The sequence below is a fragment of the Musca autumnalis genome, unplaced genomic scaffold (genome assembly GCF_047663935.1).
Source record: "Musca autumnalis isolate F117 unplaced genomic scaffold, ASM4766393v1 scaffold_1, whole genome shotgun sequence".
NCBI classification, from domain to species: domain Eukaryota; kingdom Metazoa; phylum Arthropoda; class Insecta; order Diptera; family Muscidae; genus Musca; species Musca autumnalis.
The window spans coordinates 197,096,842-197,115,216 of NW_027411644.1; the positions used below are offsets into that span (position 1 = coordinate 197,096,842).

Below are 18,375 nucleotides of genomic sequence, written 5' to 3' on the forward strand. Positions count from 1 at the left end.
CCATCGAATGTCAATGCACACAGCCCTTCTTCTTATTCTGGTACTACTGTCAAAAATGTCTATAAATCTACAGCTGTTTGTTCATCAAACCCTACTGGCCATTTCGCACATCGTGCTTCTAAAAGGTTTTTTACATAGATACCACCCACTTTAAATTTGTGTACTTATTACTTGTACCCCAACGACTTTCGTAATGCCATTTTCAAACTGCTTTCTGAGCAACAAATTGGGCTTAACTTGCAGAAACCTGATCCACATCGGACCCTTTGAGTTAACAAAGAAAACCTTGACCCAATATTTTTCTTATAATCTACAATGAAAATAACAATAAAACATCACCCCATTTACAGAAAAATACATAAACAAATAAAACAAAGTTTATTCCACTCAATGAAATAACCCCAAGATCACATTTTTTTTATTTCGATTTTCTGCAATGTCATTGTCGTGTGCAAAGCAAAAACAAAGGGAAAACAGCGCCAAACACTCACAAACAACCCCGTCTCCTATTAACAACAAGCGATCGGTGTCATCAACAAATTTATTGCAAAAACAACAACCGCCATGTTGTTTTTGTTTTGAATCGCGTCGTTTTTTTATTTTGCTATCTATTTTTAGTTATAGGCTAATAGTTCTTTGTTGTCGTTGTCGTTGTATTCGGGGAATTTTGCAAAAGAGAAAATAATTTCAAATTCATGTTAAGAATTGAAAAAAAAATAAATTATTGTTTTGTCTGCTGCCAATTTATAAATGTGCGAATGTGTATGCTTGAAGTTTGGCGAGTGGTACCAACTGGTACTACCACACTTTTAGAGACTAATTGTAGAAATTATTGCTGTCTCACCGCTTGCTTAAACTAGCAACCAAATACGCTATTGTGTGATATATTGTATTTATATATGTAGTATGTATATTTACCTGACGTTCTCCTTTCATATACAAGGTATCAGACAATGACTTGATATACCAATATCTTAGCATGGATTACATGTGCAAAACAAAACACGATCACTTGTGTATGGTTGCCAACTTGTTTGGACATTAACTAGGCTACTAATGGACAATTCCATAGCATATGTGCATCTGCTAGTTAATAGGGTGCAGAAGCTACATACATAAAGCCGTTTGATAAAAAGTTTGCGCTACACGTTGAAAAAAAAAAAACAGCTACTACATGAAGACAATGACATCAACAAGCAAATATCTAAAGCGGGGTACACACGATCAGTTTTGACTGTCACTTTTGCTCAAATAATCGGTTGCTTGCCAGTGTGGCCGCTCACTTTTGTCAGTCATCAGGCAACCACAAAATATTTTGTGGTTGCTGGACTGTTTGACAGTAATCGATAATACCGAAAAATCGACAGTCAAGACTGATCGTGTGTACCCCGCTTAAAGATTTTGTAGCTCAGTTAATCTAGGAAATAATATTGACAATATTCGGGTATGCTCCGATACACACTTCACGCCTTAAGCATTTTGTTCGCACCATTCTGATCTTATCTGGATTGCGCGGACGAACGTCAAGTAGTTACTGGTCGGAATCATAACACCATGGATCAACATTTTCAGGGGAAGCTTCATTTAACCCGTCCAGGTGGTGAACAGCGTGGCAGCAGTGGATTTTGTTGCGGCTGGTGGAAAAAAGCAAATGCAAAAGGCTGGTCAGTCACTTGGAGCCAAAATAAGTGACTAAAATTGTGTGAAAGCCTAGCCTGATGTTATCATAGCAAATAACCAAAAGCGTAATGGAGGCCCCAAATTGTCGGGCCCTCTGACAATGCCTCTGGTGCGTCCACAAGAGTATAACGAAAAACAAATGGCAACAGGTTTTCAGTTATAAATTCTTTGACTACTTACTTTATAGAATAAGGGGGCTTGCAAAGTAAATCTAACCACATATATAGAGAAACTTGGATTCTGTAAGCGTGTTCTCGGACGGACATGTGGGGAAAGCGTTCGGTGCAAGCCGAGATTGGCGAACACCTTGTAAGGGCTGACACTTTAATCACAATTATGTATCACAATTGGAGACCTAGGGGTGGGGGCACTAAGAATGTCGAAAGCGTAATAGGCAAAATATAGTTTTACACACTTCACTGCTTTGATAATGTAATGTTTTTATCATTGACAATTATTTACATTTTTGTTAATTTACATGTGCTTGCATGTGCTTGTCGCTGAAATAGATTCGCTGATGGATAAGGACAGAAGGAAGAAAGAAGATAGGATTATAGTAAGTAGGAGTTGCCAGGCCGAACTTTGAACTGTCTTTCAGGAGAGGTATGTGAAGTAGTGCCAAAAATGGATGAGGAAAATTAATTCATGAAAATGTTAACGGCCAGTATTATGTTATGATGGTATGATCATGGCCGTGACTTGACTTTTCATGAGCTTTTCAAGAAAAGGACGTCAATAAATTACCACCGAATCAAATATCGAGTACAAATTTGGCGTTTGAGTTTTTTTATCGGTGAAAAAATGTCTGGATGTGCGGTTAAATGGCATGAAAGTTGGATTTAGTCAGTGTGAGCATTTCTAAAGAAATGCTGATTCGGCAATTTGCCTGTTTTCGGAAAAAAAAATTTAAAGTTATCATAGTGTGTTAACCTACAAAAAATTGGGAATCTTTATAACATTCATTTTGCTTGGATAAGCATAAAGTGCAGAGGAATAAGTGAGTGTCTACATAAAAAGGATATATTGTGGATATTTTACCAGAATTTTTTGGGTTATAGATACTGCCGCTTTTTTTAATATCCTGTCCTGTGGAAAAAATTATATTTCCGAAAAACAGAAATTCTAGGGCGCTGCCAAGTGCTCTAGCGTGGAAAAAGGTTGTACTAGCAATATTGTCCCAAGTTTGAACAACCCAAGGCATTATAGCAAGTGTGGCAATCAGTGTGTTCGTTTACTCAAAATTGTTACAAATTGTTACTGGATGTTGTTCGTTTACTCTACAGTACAATGCAAAAGACATTAGCCGATTACAAGAAGTTACTGAACTTGTACAAATTTGTACAAATTGTTGAGTAAACGAACACACCTAATATTCACATCCTAACGCCATCTAAACGTGATCGAAACGAGATAGAGACAACTGTTAAAAAGGTAGGCCGCCTGTCTTGTTTATGGATATACTAATATGCTGGTGTATAGGTATACCAGTATGTTAGTATGCCAGGTATACCAGTATGCTGTTATGCGAATATCCCAGTATGCCAGTGAGTTAAGGCCTACGTACATAAGTTGCCTCGCCTGGTTGCCTTGCTTGCTTCTGATAAAAGAATAAAAAAAGGGCAACCCAGTTCGAAATTTGCTCGGCCTCCTTTATTCTTTTATGTCAAAAATTAAGAAGGAAAGCAAGGCAACCAGGCAAAGCAGCTTATGTACGCAGGCCTTTAGAGTTCCCAATTGTTTTTCGAACCTTTACAGAATTGTCGCCTGAGATCTCCAGATCATTAGAAGAAAGGGATCTGCTAGGAGTCGAACCAAGCCCTCCAGCGAGTTTGGGAGGGTAACCATTACACTGGTAGTGTGCCATATATAGCTAAATGCCAAGGTCAGTACAAAGCTTCATACTGTAAGCGCCTAAAAGTCAACTATAGTGCCGCTGATGTAATATAATAAATTTTAATCTGTTCCCACGAATGAATGTAAACAAAAAAACGATTCCCGTACCAATCACACAAAGCCACAAACTTTTCAGCTTCTCTGAATGGTTTCACTCTCATAACCAAAACAAAACCACAAACTTTTCAATGTAAAAAGATGGAAACAGTACGATTGCTGAAATGTAACTTCGGCTATGCTTTGCCGAGTTGTTTCATTCACCACCGAAATAAAAAGAATTTTTGGGAAACGTTTGCCGTGCGTTATGGTCAATGACACACTCAGGCACACACACATGTAATTGCTTAAGAACCCTATAAACTAACAACAACATATCACAGTGAATATTTTATTAACCACCAAACGTTTTTGATTTATTCACATGTGTTTAGTACTATTTAGTTTTCTATTTGCTCTTGTGGAGTTGAGTACTTTTGGCTTTTCGTTTTGTTCGTACTCACGAATGCAAACAAAACGAAACGAAATTGTTCCTATGGAAAATACGAAACGAAACGATTGGAAATGTTATTTAAAGTATATTTACGTACGCTGGTTCCCACATATGAGGACAAGTTACGAAGAAAGACGAGGAGTTAAGTTTATGTTTTTATATCGCATGTTGTATGTATTTTATTTATAATCTTTATATGTTCCTTCTTATGTAATTTCTTTAAAGTGTTTTTGTTGTTGTTGTTGTAATCTTAATTTTTATTTCCTCGCTCTATAATAGGATTAGTATTTACGAAGTTTTGTTTCCACTTGTAATGAGATTTGTGGACAAAGGTCCCGTACTACGCTAAGAGAGCTCCTTTAGGTAGTAGGTATTTATTTTTAGATTCAGTCAAGACCGGAGTTGAGTCTTCATTATAAAACTTTGTGATTGCAAAGGATTGTTTGAACCACCTAGATAGTGAGAAGACTAAAATTAAGAAAGTGTAGGGTTTTGATTTTTAATGATTATGATGATAGAGTAATTAATACAACTATTTATTTTTATATTCTATAATAAAATTAAGATATTAAATCGTTGAGTATGAAAATCATGATGAATTAAATTAGAAAGAGGGCAAGGCTACTGTGACAGGGTAGGTGTGTGGGGTTTCATGGGGCAATGAGAGTATCAATGTTTGGGTGGTTCATGGTCGTGGAAGGGTGGGCAAGTTGGAGCGGTGCTATCGGAGCTCCATTTGGTATATAAACGTGCTGCTGTAAGTATGTGTGTATTTGTTTGTTTTGGTTCGATTCCTTTAGAGTTCATTTATTTGGAGACGGCCGAAGTACAAAGTGTCGGGTTGGGACCTTACCCTGAGTTCTGTGATGAGTTGGTCGTGAAGGCCTCTTTGTACTACGATGGGGTGTGTAAAGCTAGAGTAGCCTCGAAGTAACCGTAACAATTTAGCGCCGGATATTTTCGTAATCCTCAGATGGAAAAACTGTAGGAAGTCAGCTATGTAGATAGACAATAGAACCCGACGCCAATATCGTACAATCATCCGCATACGTTACGATCTTTATGCCGTCTGGAGTGTGTTAAATTTCTGAAAAATAGAGGTTAAACAGTTCCAAAGGATACTCCCTGTTTCACTTTACTCGTCTTAAGGCAACGTAATTCGAATTTGGCTTGGTCGTTCTTTATTCTTTTGATAAAAATGGCAAGAATGCCATGCCGCTTACATAGCGAAGACTTAAAGGCCTGGATACATAAGCTGCCTCCCTTGATTGCCTTGCTTTCCTGCTTCATTTTTTAAAAATAAAAGAATAAGCTGCTCTGCCTGATTACCTTGCTTTCCTGCTTCATTTTTGACATAATAAAAATAAAAGAATAAAGAAGGCCGAGGAAATTTCGAACTGGGTTACCGTTTTCTTTTTTATTCTTTTATCAGAAGCAAGGCAAGCAGGCGAGGCAGCTTATGTAACTAGGCCTTAAAGGCCTGCGTATAGAATACAGGGTAAATAAACTTTTCTTTGTTATTCTCGCTGGATCCATGTTATATACATTTTTTAATTGCCACAGGACCAACATTTTATTAAGTATTTATTTTTTTTGTTATTGGGTATGGATTTCTAAAATACTGATGTGTTATTATTGATAAAATTGAAAACCGAATATTTTTGACACTCACTGTATAACCAGACTGATATATCCTTTCGTTGATATTTACATATTTGTATTCAATCGAATGTCAATACACACAGCCTTAAACGCAAAATAAACCAATTTGGAGGCATTAAAAATATAATATTTACATTGAAAGTTAATACCAGGAAGCTCCTCCTAGAAATTCAATCATGACTTTTAACTTTAAGTTAAGCGGAAGGCTCCAAATCTGTTCGGTAAATTCAACATATAACAAAAGAATATATTTAATAATTGGGGTATGAGAGATTTTTTCATAGCCGAATTACTTTGAATATGTGGCTAAAATTTTACTAAGGGTATTTGCCAATACCAAAAAAAAACATATTTTGGCCAGGGACTGAACTCCACAAAACCCTTCTGATTGCGAAGCGGACATGCCTACCACAGTGGCTCCCATAAACATCTCCGCACCTAAAGGCCTCGACACATAAGAAGCATAGCATTCTTGCTGAAGTCATATCTGGTAAATGACTAAAGACCAAGTTGAACCTAATAAAAAGATTTCAGAATCACATTTGAATTAGGTCGAACTTGGTCTTTAGTCATAAAGGCCTCGACACATAAGAAGTATAGCATTTTTGCTGAAGTCATATCTGGTAAATGACTAAAGACCAAGTTCGACCTAATAAAAAGATTTCAGAATCACATTTGAATTAGGTCGAACTTGGTCTTTAGTCATAAAGGCCTCGACACATAAGAAGCATGGCATTCTTGCTTAAGTCATATCTGGTAAATGACTAAAGACCAAGTTTGACCTAATTCAAATGTGATTCTGAAATCTTTTTATTAGGTCGAACTTGGTCTTTAGTCTTTCATGAGATATGACTTCAGCAAGAATGTTATGCTTCTAATGTGTCGAGGTCTTAAAAGTTATAAATTTACTTATAATAATTTCTATCCTTATCCCTAATTAAATCACTCTAAAATTTGGCAACTCTAGTTACACAAAAATTGCAATGACTACCCTTTAATTGCATTGCCTTGTTTTTATTTTCCCCCCTCCATGACTTCTTGCATCCTCTTCTACAGTTTCTTATGTAAACATCTGCTGCTATTGCAAGTCGGTTAAACTGAAAATTGAGCATGCTCAAACTTGCCATCCACAACAAAGTACATTCACATAAAATCCAAGCATTTCTTATCAACTACGTGGCTGGCACAACGAAAAAAAGAACATTGAACGAACGTTCGTTCACACACCGTATAAATAAATACACTTGTCATATGATGTTCAATTGAATGTTGTAGCAGTTAAAGTAGGTACACACAGATACTATATACAACATACACATTTACACGACGAAAACTTGTTGATGACTCATTCAATTTCTGTTTGTGCAAAATCAAAATAAAAACAATACCGGTATATGTGGGCATAACAGAGAGACATAGTAAAGGAGAAGAAAGAGGCGGAAGGAGAGGCAAAACAATCTGCAGTGTTGTTGTTTATAATTAAAACAAGAAGAAGCATCACAACAAACAAATGCCATTTTAACAATAACAAAAACATCAACACCCATCAGACAAATGAAAGCTTTACTGGCAATTCCAAGAATTATACGAAACTTTTTTTTGTTTTGTAATCGGTTTGTGCTTTACTCTGCTGTCGTGTGTGTTTGCGTGTTTACATTTGAATTGTTGTATCTCATGGGTACTTAATTCCATTGCATTGGTATTTGTCTACATTCGCATTAAAAAACCCGCAAGATGGGAGCTTTTTTGGATTGTGTTGAGGTGTTTTTTAAGATAATTCGAACTTTGTATCTTCATCTTGTTTGGACACGGTTGATGTTTTTTGAGTTTAATTTAAAAGAGGTTTGCTATAGATGGCGTTAGTTTTAAAAAATGGGTACATTTGTATTCTTCGGTTGGTCCTAAAAAGCGTCCACTATTAAATGTCTCTTCTTTGGCATCGACTCGTTGAGTACATTACATCGCTGGATCCAAAAATGCCTTTCACAAATCTCATGGCATGAATAATCTCGAAAAAGAAATCTCAACGTTCACGGTTCCTTGGAGGCCTTTGTATCATTATATAGTAGAGTCGTTTGTAAGCGTCTTCGTAGTTTTAACAATTAAAATTCCCCTCAAATTGACTTTTTGGACAAAATTCAAAATAAATACATTTGATATTAATGACTAGAAATTGTTCAGTAGTGCGATTCTCTAACTCATTTTCTGAGTTACCGACAAAAATCGGTAAAATTAAAACGCAAAATTATGAATGAAAGGTTCAATAATAGTTGACGACACTCTTGCTATCGGTTGAACTTTACGACTGTTTTTTATTCGTCGCTAACTTACCGACAAATATCGGTAATTACCGAAATTATAAGCATTTTAATTTTATCGACAATTGTCGGTAACTCAAAAAATGTGTTAGAGAATCGCACTACAGACCTCGTTCGCCTTTATCTCAAAAGGGAATCTCAGCATTCACCGTTAGTGGGAGGCCGTTGTATCATTATATAGTAACGTCGTTCGTAAGCGTCTCAGCAGTTCTAACAGTTAAAATTCCCCTCAGATTGAATTTTTGCAAAAATCAATTGACTATCCGATTACTATTTAAATGTTTTAGTTTTGTACAAAAGGATATTCAAAATGTAAGTAAATTTTTATATTTATTTATATTTATGGCTAGAAGTTGTTCCGATATTGAAAGCACAGTGGAATTTGCCTCTTGCAATGCAGGCGAGGCAGCTTATGTACCCAGGCTTTTAGAGTCGAGCTTAATGACCAATTATTTTGCAAGTGAAAAAGGAAAGCCGAAGATTCGAACCCACACAACCACAACAGTGTGACATGTTTCGCCTTTGATAGAGGCTCATCAGACATATCGGCTGTGGAGCGGCTTGGCTATCATCAAACTTTTTCTCTTTCAAATGCAATTTATTTTTTTACAACGTTGAATATGAGTTCATTCATTGTATGGCTTCCATGACACGCTTAGCGTAGTCTTTGAAAGTTATGAGTTTGGCTCTGAACGCTAACACGCCGTGTTATTTTACCCTTGCTGCTTCCTTTTCTGGAGCTCGTCCAGAATCTTCTCATTAGCACATTTTCCTCCTTGAGGTGCTGCTGAAAATTCGAATGTTATTCATGCTTTGGGTGTTCCAAACTCCGTCGTTCTATATCAGTTTCTTCTTCGCCTTCCCCACTCTGCGGCGTATATTCTTCTAAACGTTGCTCAGCTAAACGGCGTATATTCTTCTAAACGTTGCTCAGCTAAACGTTCTTCTTTCAAACTCTGTTCCGCTTCATTTCTGACATAATAAAAATAAAAGAATAAAGAAAAAAAGTGCAACCTAGTTCGAAATTGGCTCGGTCTTCTTTATTACTGTATTTTTATTAGATCAGAAATGAAGCGGAAAGTGGCAACCTAGCTCGATATTGGTTCTGCCTTCATTTATCAGAAATGATGTAGAGCAAGTATGCCAACCGCTTATGTACCTAGGCGTTCGCTTCTTTTTCATCTTTAAATTCATTATCTTCTTCGATAGCATTGGTAACATTGCCAATGTCATCTGGGTTTAGTTTCCGCAGCATACAACCATTTTTATGTATGCAGAGTCATTAAATGAATTCGTCCACAGTTAGTGCTTGCCGCGGGTACCACAAACGTCGAGGGCGATGCCTATTGTGTGGTTATATTTGCAACATAGTCATTTTCACACTGAAAAATTTTGTTGAAGTTTCGTGTCGTAGTATGGGATATCAAATCTTAGAGAAGCCACTATGATTTTATCATAATCAGTCTTTTCGTTCATTGGAATTTTATTTCCACAGCCTGAAACCATTTTCATAAATAAAATCCCTACCGGACCAGGGCGACGAAAATGTAGGGACCTCATTCAATTTTATTTATTTTACTTTTAATTCAAAGCCAACTGGTCCATCAGAGAAAATTACAAAATGCATAGGAATTGCTTAACCGAATAATGGAACAACTACTCGAAAATATAATTGAAGGCTAAGAAACTAACCCCCACTATTATAAGTATTCTTTTGTTACAGTTTGGATTTACCGAATAGATTTATAGCGTTCCGGTTAACTAAAAGTTAAAAGTGATGACTGAATTTCAAGGAGGAGCTTCTTGGCATTAACTTCCAATGTAAAAATTATATTTTTAATGCCTCCAAATTGGTCTATTTTGCGTTTTCAAATCCATCAGATAGTAAAAGAACGCATGTAATAATGGCCCTAAAAATTATAAAAATGCATACAAATAATAAATAAAATTTTAAGTTGAAACTACTGCATAATTGTTTTGTTATAGATTATTATTATGACATGTTTATAAATGATTTTCATTACAAACTTAGTCTATTTACATGTGTTTCTATTATTCGCTACATATTGTAATTTATCTAGATTTTGGTTAGTTTCTGACATGATTGTTCTTCTCCATGTAGTTCTTGGTCTGCCTCTTTTGCGACGTCCTTGTGGATTCCATCTAACAGCCGAGTGGGAAATTTCCTTTTCCTCAATGTATGGCCCAGCCAACCGTATTTTTTTTCTGGTTATATCGGATCCTATTCCATGTTGCCGTCTAACGATCCACAATCGCTCATTAGATATGGTTTGCGGCCACCATATTTTCAAAATTCTCCGGAGTCATCTGTTTATAAAAACCTGTAATTTGTTGGTGATGTTGCTGGTAACGAGCCATGTCTCCGAGCCATATAATAGTGTTGATTTTACACACGCATTGAATATGTCGACTTTTGTTTTCAGATTTATCGTCTGCGAAGACCAGATATTTGCAAGAGATGCAAAAGTACCCTGCGCTTTTCGTATGCGGCTTTCAATGTCTTCAACTGTTCCTCCCGATATTGATGAAATACTAGCGAGGTATTCAAAGCGGTCTACATTTTCAATGTTTTTGCCATAGATTTTAAACGGAGTATTATTGCTTGCATTAATTCTCATTGTCTTTGTTTTTGCGTAGTTTATTTTAAGCCCGATTTTAAGAGACTCTTCAGATAGTATATTCAACTTGTTTTGCATTTTCGAATATGTTGTTGTCAATAAAACAGCGTCGTCTGCATATTCCAAATCACCAAGTTTTCCGAACATTCTCCAATTAACACCAGATGGGACGGAGTCTAGATTTTCGAATACTGTATCAAGGACTGTTATAAAGAGTAAAGGTGATAGTGTGCAGCCTTGACGAACACCACTAGTGGTAAAAAATGCTTCACTCAAATTGGCCTCGTGTAAGACTCTAGGCGTTGTTCCTTCGTAGCTCTTTTCTATGATTTTCACCATTTTTCTGGGTATCCCTGAGAGAGCGTCCCAGATATAATTTCTATTAATTGCATCGAATGCCTTCACGTAATCAACGAAGGCCAGATACAAACTTGCATTTTATTCAATAGATTGCTCAATGATAGTTCTAGTTGTGCATATATGATCTATGCACGAGTTGCCAGCTCTGAATCCTGCTTGGTTCTTGCGAAACGTTTTTTCCAAGGGATCTGCTATCCTGTTCAGTATTATCTTGTTAAATATCTGTAGTATTGATGGTAGCAGTAATATACCTCTCCAGTTACCACATTTGGTTTTAGAGCCCTTTTTATGGAGTTTAACATTGATTGATTCTTCCCAGTCCTTAGGGATACTTTCCTCCTCCCATGTTTGTTTAAATAAAGGAAATAATGTAACTGCCATTATTGTACTGCATATCTTGTTACATTCTGTTGGTATGCTGTCATTTCCGGGAGTTTTCCCGTTTGTAAGGCTATCAATAGCTTCTTTGATTTCATTTCTGTGGGATTTTCAATATTAACATGCTGGTTTGTTGGGTGTAATCGAGATATATGAAATTGTTCCTGATGATTTTGAGTAAAATTCAAGGTTTTTTCGAAATGCCTTTTCGGAATTTTAATTTGGTCGTCCTTTGATGTAACAAGACATTCCGTTTCATCTTCTACCGGAGTGTTTGTACATTGAAAATTTTTTCCACTCAGTTTTCTTATAGTTTTGTAGAGGTCTTTGGTGTTTCCACTGTCTGCTGCATTTTGGGCTTCCAGACCCATTGTGCTGTAGTATCTTCGTTTGTCTCGTTTTATCTGTTTCTTTTTTTTCTTTACTGAGTTGTTTATGCTTTGTTTTGTATTCTTCTATATGATTCTCTTCCTGTTCATTGAGCATTTTAAGCTTTATGTTCTTCCGCTCTTCGATAAGATCCCAGGAGAGATTGGTCATCCACTCCTCATCTTGTTGTCGTATTTTAAATCCTAAGACTTCTTTGCACATATCCGTCATCCTGTTTGTAAATCGTTTCCATTTTTCTTCCAGACTTTCATCGGTGTTTAGATTTATATCTCTCACTTTATTTGAAAATGAATTCTTAATTTGGCTCATTTTTAATTTTTCAATGTCAAATTTTCAGACTTTAGGTGGTTGCTTATTGTGTTTATAAAATAATTTTAGCATTATCTCCACTAAAACAAGATAATGGTCGCTACCAATTTCTGCACTTCTTTTGTTACGAACATCGCATAATATGTTGCACCACTTCTTTGTAATACATATGTGGTCTATTTGATTTTCGTAATTACCACCAGGTGCTTTCCATGTACTTTTATGTTTCTGTTTATGAGGAAATAGGGAACCCCCAACCTTTAGGTCAAAGTTCATGCACAACTCTAATAATAACTCACCGTTTATATTGTGATTTCCTAGTGCACGAGTCCTGATTAAATGTTCATATCCTTCGATGTTAGAGCCTTTTTGGACGTTAAAATCTCCAAGTAGTAGCGTTATATTTTTCTTGGGTATATTTTCCAGTACACTACTCAGCTGACTATAAAAACTCTCTTTTTCGGTTAGATCACTCTCCTCCGTAGGGCCATAGCACTGAATTATTGTGATATTATTGTATTTTGTTCTTAAGGTGGCCGTAATAATTCTTTCGGAGATACGCTCTTCTTTGTAAGAATTCGGCATGCCAGAATATAACAGTACATCACCTTAATTGTTCCGCACTTCTCCGCTAGTATTCCATCTTACTTCGCTCAGACCGCAAAACACTAATTTTTAATCTGTCACATTCTCTACATAATTAGGCGAATTTTCCAGATTGGTAAAGCGTCCTCACATTCCATTGTCCAAATCGTATCCTTTTAACGTAGCATTTATTCGTCATCAAATAATTCCGATCGTTGTTTCTCTTTGTAAATACTCGAATCTGTTTAATTTCAGTAGTCGATGGTAGATTAGACCAACGATACCTAGTTCGGTGATAGGGCTGCTATCTTTGTTTATACATTTACTTGCAAGTTTTGGCCTCCGAGCATCTCATACTTCTGCTGTGGTTCCTAAACATTTCCTCTTAGAAACTGGTGTTATGGTTATACCGCTAATGGTCGGTCGTCAGAGCCTACTCTGCTAAAGACAGGGTCCACCACTAGTCGGCGAGGTTGACAGTAATGCAGGAGAGGCTTTAATTTACACATATAATTTACACTACACCTTAGACCTTTATAAAATACAAATCTTACGAATAATGGATATCTGCTTCCTTTGGATATCTACTGGTTGAACTTTAACATATGTAGGTACATGTCCTTCGATGTTTTCATCCTTCCTTCTGCCTCGTATGTGGAAAATCTTTCTGTTGATCGAAACATTTTCCTTTTCTAAGTCATTAAAATATATTTTCCATACAGAACCCACCATGATTTTATCAATCTTTTTCCGTAAGTGAGTGGGAACATTTTTAAGAGAACTCTTCATAAATAAAATCCGTGGGCACCAATGGTAAAATCTAGCATTGCATTCATATTTTTTTCTTATACAAACAAATTACAGTTTGTCAAGTAATTGTTTTCGAACTAAGAAAACTAACATTTTTCTATATTAATTTATGAAAAATGACTGGTAATTGGGATAAAAATGTCGGGGTTTTTGCAGAAAATAGTTGGTGGACTTATTAAAGACAAGATAGGACATATAAATAAAAAATTGACTCACGTAGTCCAACAAAAAATAACGGAAACCCATAACTACATATAATTCAAGCTGTCAAATAAATGTTTTCGAAATTTAATGGAGGTTCCAAAATAACCCATATTTTTGGTAAATTCTTGAAAATCATGACATTTTATGAATGGTATTCTTAAAAGGGGTTAACTACTAACAAGTATCAACAATATTAGGCATAGAATATCCCTACTAGGAGGGTTAACATATGGACCAAGGGAGTACCAGGTCATATTACATGTAAACAGGGTCCTATAGGTCTTATACCGGGAATATCTGAAAACTAAGGCGTTTTATGAGTTTTTGTAGTTCGCCAGGATGGACTGCCATCAATTACAATAAATATTACCTACAGAATAATTAGATCAGGGGGGTTGCCAGATCTACTAAAAGGTGCCAGGTCATATAAACAGTAAACGAGGCCACCTGGATCCATAACCAGGGCTTAAAATTTGTTAATTTAACTCAAATTGAATTAAGGGATAAGAGAGTTCTCCAACATAAACCAAAATATGACATAAAAGTACAAAAATCGCTTAGAAATGCATATGTAAGATATTGTCAGTCTATGCTTATTTTTAACAGACCTCCGATTTCAACTGTTTATAGCCAGTTCAGAGAAATTCTCTAAGTTTTTTTGCTTCCATGCTAACACTGAAGCATTATTTACCCATCAACATAATTTTCCCCTTAAAAATGTACTACAGTAGTACTGCAGAGTACGCGAAATGTGCCTAATAGGTCGGAGTATGCATTTCTGAAAATTGTCGAAACTTTTACCCCATACATTTCTAAGCAATATTGGTCTCCTCTTGCGATATTTCCGATTGTTAAGTGAAATGCCATTATCTCTTAATTAATTTTAAGTAAAAAAACAAACTTCGGTGCCCTGTTCTGGGGCCAGGTGGCCTCGTTCACTGTTTATATAACCTGGTACCTTTTTAGTCGATCTGACTACCCTTCTTATCTAATTATGCTGCAGGTAATATTTATTGTATTTGATGGCAGTCCATCATCGTGAACTAAAAAACTCATAAAACGCCTTAGTTTTCAGATATTCCCGGTATAAGACCTATAGGACCCTGTTTACATGTAATATGACCTGGTACTCCCTTGGTCCATATGGTAACCCTCCTAGTAGGGATATTCTATGCCTAATATTGTTCATACTTGTTAGTAGTTAACCCTTTTTAAGAATAACATTCATACAATGTCCTGATTTTCAAGAATTTACCAAAAATATGGGATATTTCGGAACTTCACTACATTTCGAAAACATTTATTTGACAACTTGCATTGCATGTAGTTATTGGTTTTTGTTACTTTTTGTTGGACTTCGTGGGTTAATTTTTTATTTGTTCATCCTATCTTGTCTTAAATAAGTCGACCAACTATTTTTTTGCAAAAAACCCGACATTTTTATCACAATTATCAGTCATTTTTCATAAATTAATACAGAAAAATTTTAGTTTTCTTGATTCGAAAACAATTACTTGACAAACTGTATATTGATTTACTGATTCACTTTCTCGGCTTATTAAAAAACTGCCCACCTTAACAATTTAGCTACTTTTAACATAAAAAAAGTACGAGAACAGAGCTAATATGTTCGATACCTTCAAATTTTGGTCTACCCCTTTCTTCTCGACACTTTTTTAAAGCCAACTTGCGTCAATTCAATAAACAAATCTGAATAAAATAACCGGTTGTCTGTCCCTTTGGTAAACCAAAATAAACCCAGAAGAGCAATACACTCGACACATGCCATCTCTGATGATGTGCTTGTTCTCTCCCATTCTCCCTTCCTCTCCACAACAACTATCAAAAACAACGCTACAGATAAAATCCACATGGTCGTTTGTATTGGTATACAAAAAGCTTCCGAAACACACAGATACTCGCGCACACAATCAAATGCCGCCTGAATGATTCGGCATTTCAATAAACGTTGGAAAAAGAATTTCACAACGAAACTAAATTCGAAGCAAATTGAACGTGTTTTACTTTTGGTCGCCTGAAAACCGCGTAAGAGAAAACAACTCTTTTTCTGTGAAAATAAAGTGTCTGAAATTAATTGAATAATAAAAAGGGAAAAAGTCCTAGAAAATAAAGTGAAATATTGTTTAAGTGAAAAACAATAACAACAATTAAACTTCCTCTTAATTATTGAGGAAGTACAAGAAAGAGAAAAAAGCGCTGCAAGACTAAATTTGCCTTTAAATAATTATATTGCAAAATTAAGACGTAAAAAAGAGTTATTTTTATAAAAGAAAGAAAAAAGCAAAGAGTGAATTAAACAGAACTGTACTCCATATTTTGGGAGGAAATTTATTTGCAAATAAATTTCCTCATTAAAAACATCAGCAGCGGCGGAGACAAAGTGAACGCTGTTGTCACCTTTTTCGTGTGTGACGGGTCAAAACCCCTCCCCCACCACTAAGCATAGGAAGATTGTTAATCAATTATTGTAAGTAAAGTGCATTTTTATTTGAGTCTTATTGTTTAAGTGAAAAAATATTTAAAAGTCTTCATTTAGTGCTTTAGTTACTGTGAAATCCCCTTCCGCCGTTGCAGGTGTTAGTTTTTGCATTTTTGTGGTGGTTTCACTTAAAGCTTTAATGTATTTGAGTTGAAAGTAATAATTTTTCTTTAGCATATGGCAAAATTCCACTTGTCCTTTATTGTAGGGATTCAGTGCAATCGTCATCTTGAAAAGTTTTAAAATTTACATTTAGTTATATTCAAACGATTTATGTACTTATTTATTTATGTTAAGAACAAGGTTGTTTCGATTATTTGAGAATTCCGAGAAATGTGACGGTGTAGACTCTACACTGTAGAGATAAAGCAAACATGAGTGCACAATATTAGGGTGTAACATAAAAAACTTTATTGTTAATTAAAAACTGATAAACAAATTTGCCAATGTGGCAAACATGAGTTCGTGGAATAAAGTAATAAATGAATATGAAAAAATAAATAATTTGAAGTGAAATAATTTGTGGCCAAACTGTTCCATGAAACATTAATGTCTTTGTGGGTTTATCCCCAAATAAATAAGAGTTTTTTTGGTTATTTCCCTTTTTTTAGATTAGTAAAAAAACGAAATTGGTTTTATTTATCCCTATTAGGAACTAAGACTATTTTGTGATATTTTATTATTTTATGAAGTCAGTACAAATTCTTCACAAGATTATAACCAAACACCTAAATATATATTTCAAGCAATCAAATTCGCCAGATCTAATAGAGGAAGATGTCGTAGCCACAGCAGAAACATGGCTAAATAATGTTTTATTGATGCAGAATTTTTTAATCTTAATCTCTTCAGTGTTTACCGGAAAGACAGAGATGCTTCCAGAACTGGATGTTCACGTGGTGGAGGTGTTCTCCTTGCTGTTAAATGTAAATTTAATTCAAGCTTGTGTAAAATCGATGATGATGATGATGGTCTACTTGATCAAATTGCCATTAATATTACCTGTCTTTATCATACATACCACCTGGAAGTCATGATGACGTTTATTCCAAGCATGTGTCTAATATAGTTTCTTTGGAGGAAAGGTTTGCTTCAAATACGTTTTTATGGGTATTAGGAGATTTCAATCTACCTAACATAAGTTGATCATATTTGCAACAAATTGCGTCGATTTCTCGATTTAATTTTCATTTCGTGTGACTGTAACGTTAGGATATAGGAATCCCACATGCCTATAATTATTGAAATAGATTGCTTAGCCTTTATAGTAAATACATCTGATTATTCCCCCGATTTTAACTACAACGCCTATAATTTTGATGAGCTAAACTCCATACTGGCTGCCATTGACTGGTCTTTGATACTTCCTCGTTTTGGTGCATCTGTTTGCTATGATTTATTTTTAAGTACAGTTTTAAATATCATTAAACAAAATGTTCCATTGAAAAGAAAAAAGCCCCGCAAGCTTCCCTGGTACACTAAAGGTCTAAAAAAGCTTAAAAATCTCCGCAATAAACATTATAAACGATACTTAAATTCTGGTAATCCTGACGATCATGCCAAGTTTGTACACTTTCAAACAGAATTTAACTGTTTAAACAAATTTCTTTATAAGCAATACATTCTTTGTAAAGAATCCGAAATTAAGGAAAATCCTAAAAGTTTTTGGTCTTTTGTCAAATCGAAACGCCAATGTTCTGATATTCCATCAACTGTTAATTACAATAACTGCAGATCTCAATCTGCTCATGATTTGGTTAATAAGTTTGCTAATTTTTTTTTCAAATCAAATTTCCAGATATCAATACATTTCCTGAATTCCATACTGTCATTAATGTTGGCAACATTCTTATATGTGAAAATGACGTTTCCGAAGCAATTCATAAAATCAGGAATAGTCTTAAAAGAGATTGTGATGGCTTATGTACATACTTCTTAAAAATGTGTCATTCAAGCATAGTTTCTGTTTTAACTTCAATATTTTGCCTATCTCTTGAAGAAGGTATTTTTATCGATAAGTGGAAAGTGTCAACAATTACTCCCGTTTTCAAAGAAGGAAGGGAAGATGATGTAACCTGTTACAGGCCAATCTCAAAACTATCTTGTGTATCCAATGTATTGAGCATATCATTTATAAAAAGCTTTTTTATAGCAAAA

The 18,375-nt window shown here is 35.3% G+C and overlaps 1 protein-coding gene across 2 annotated transcripts in view; it reads left to right on the forward strand.

The window, feature by feature from the left end:
* Window positions 1–18,375, forward strand: part of Xrp1 — a 72,311-nt gene that overhangs the window by 23,379 nt on the left and 30,557 nt on the right. The window contains exon 1 of one of the 2 annotated variants that reach the window (XM_073959706.1): window positions 15,463–16,206. The exons of the other annotated variant lie outside the window; for it this stretch is intronic. The gene's annotated coding sequence lies outside the window, so the exon portion shown is untranslated. Of the gene's footprint in view, window positions 1–15,462; window positions 16,207–18,375 lie in introns of those variants that run through there. 2 annotated transcript variants of the gene reach the window in all.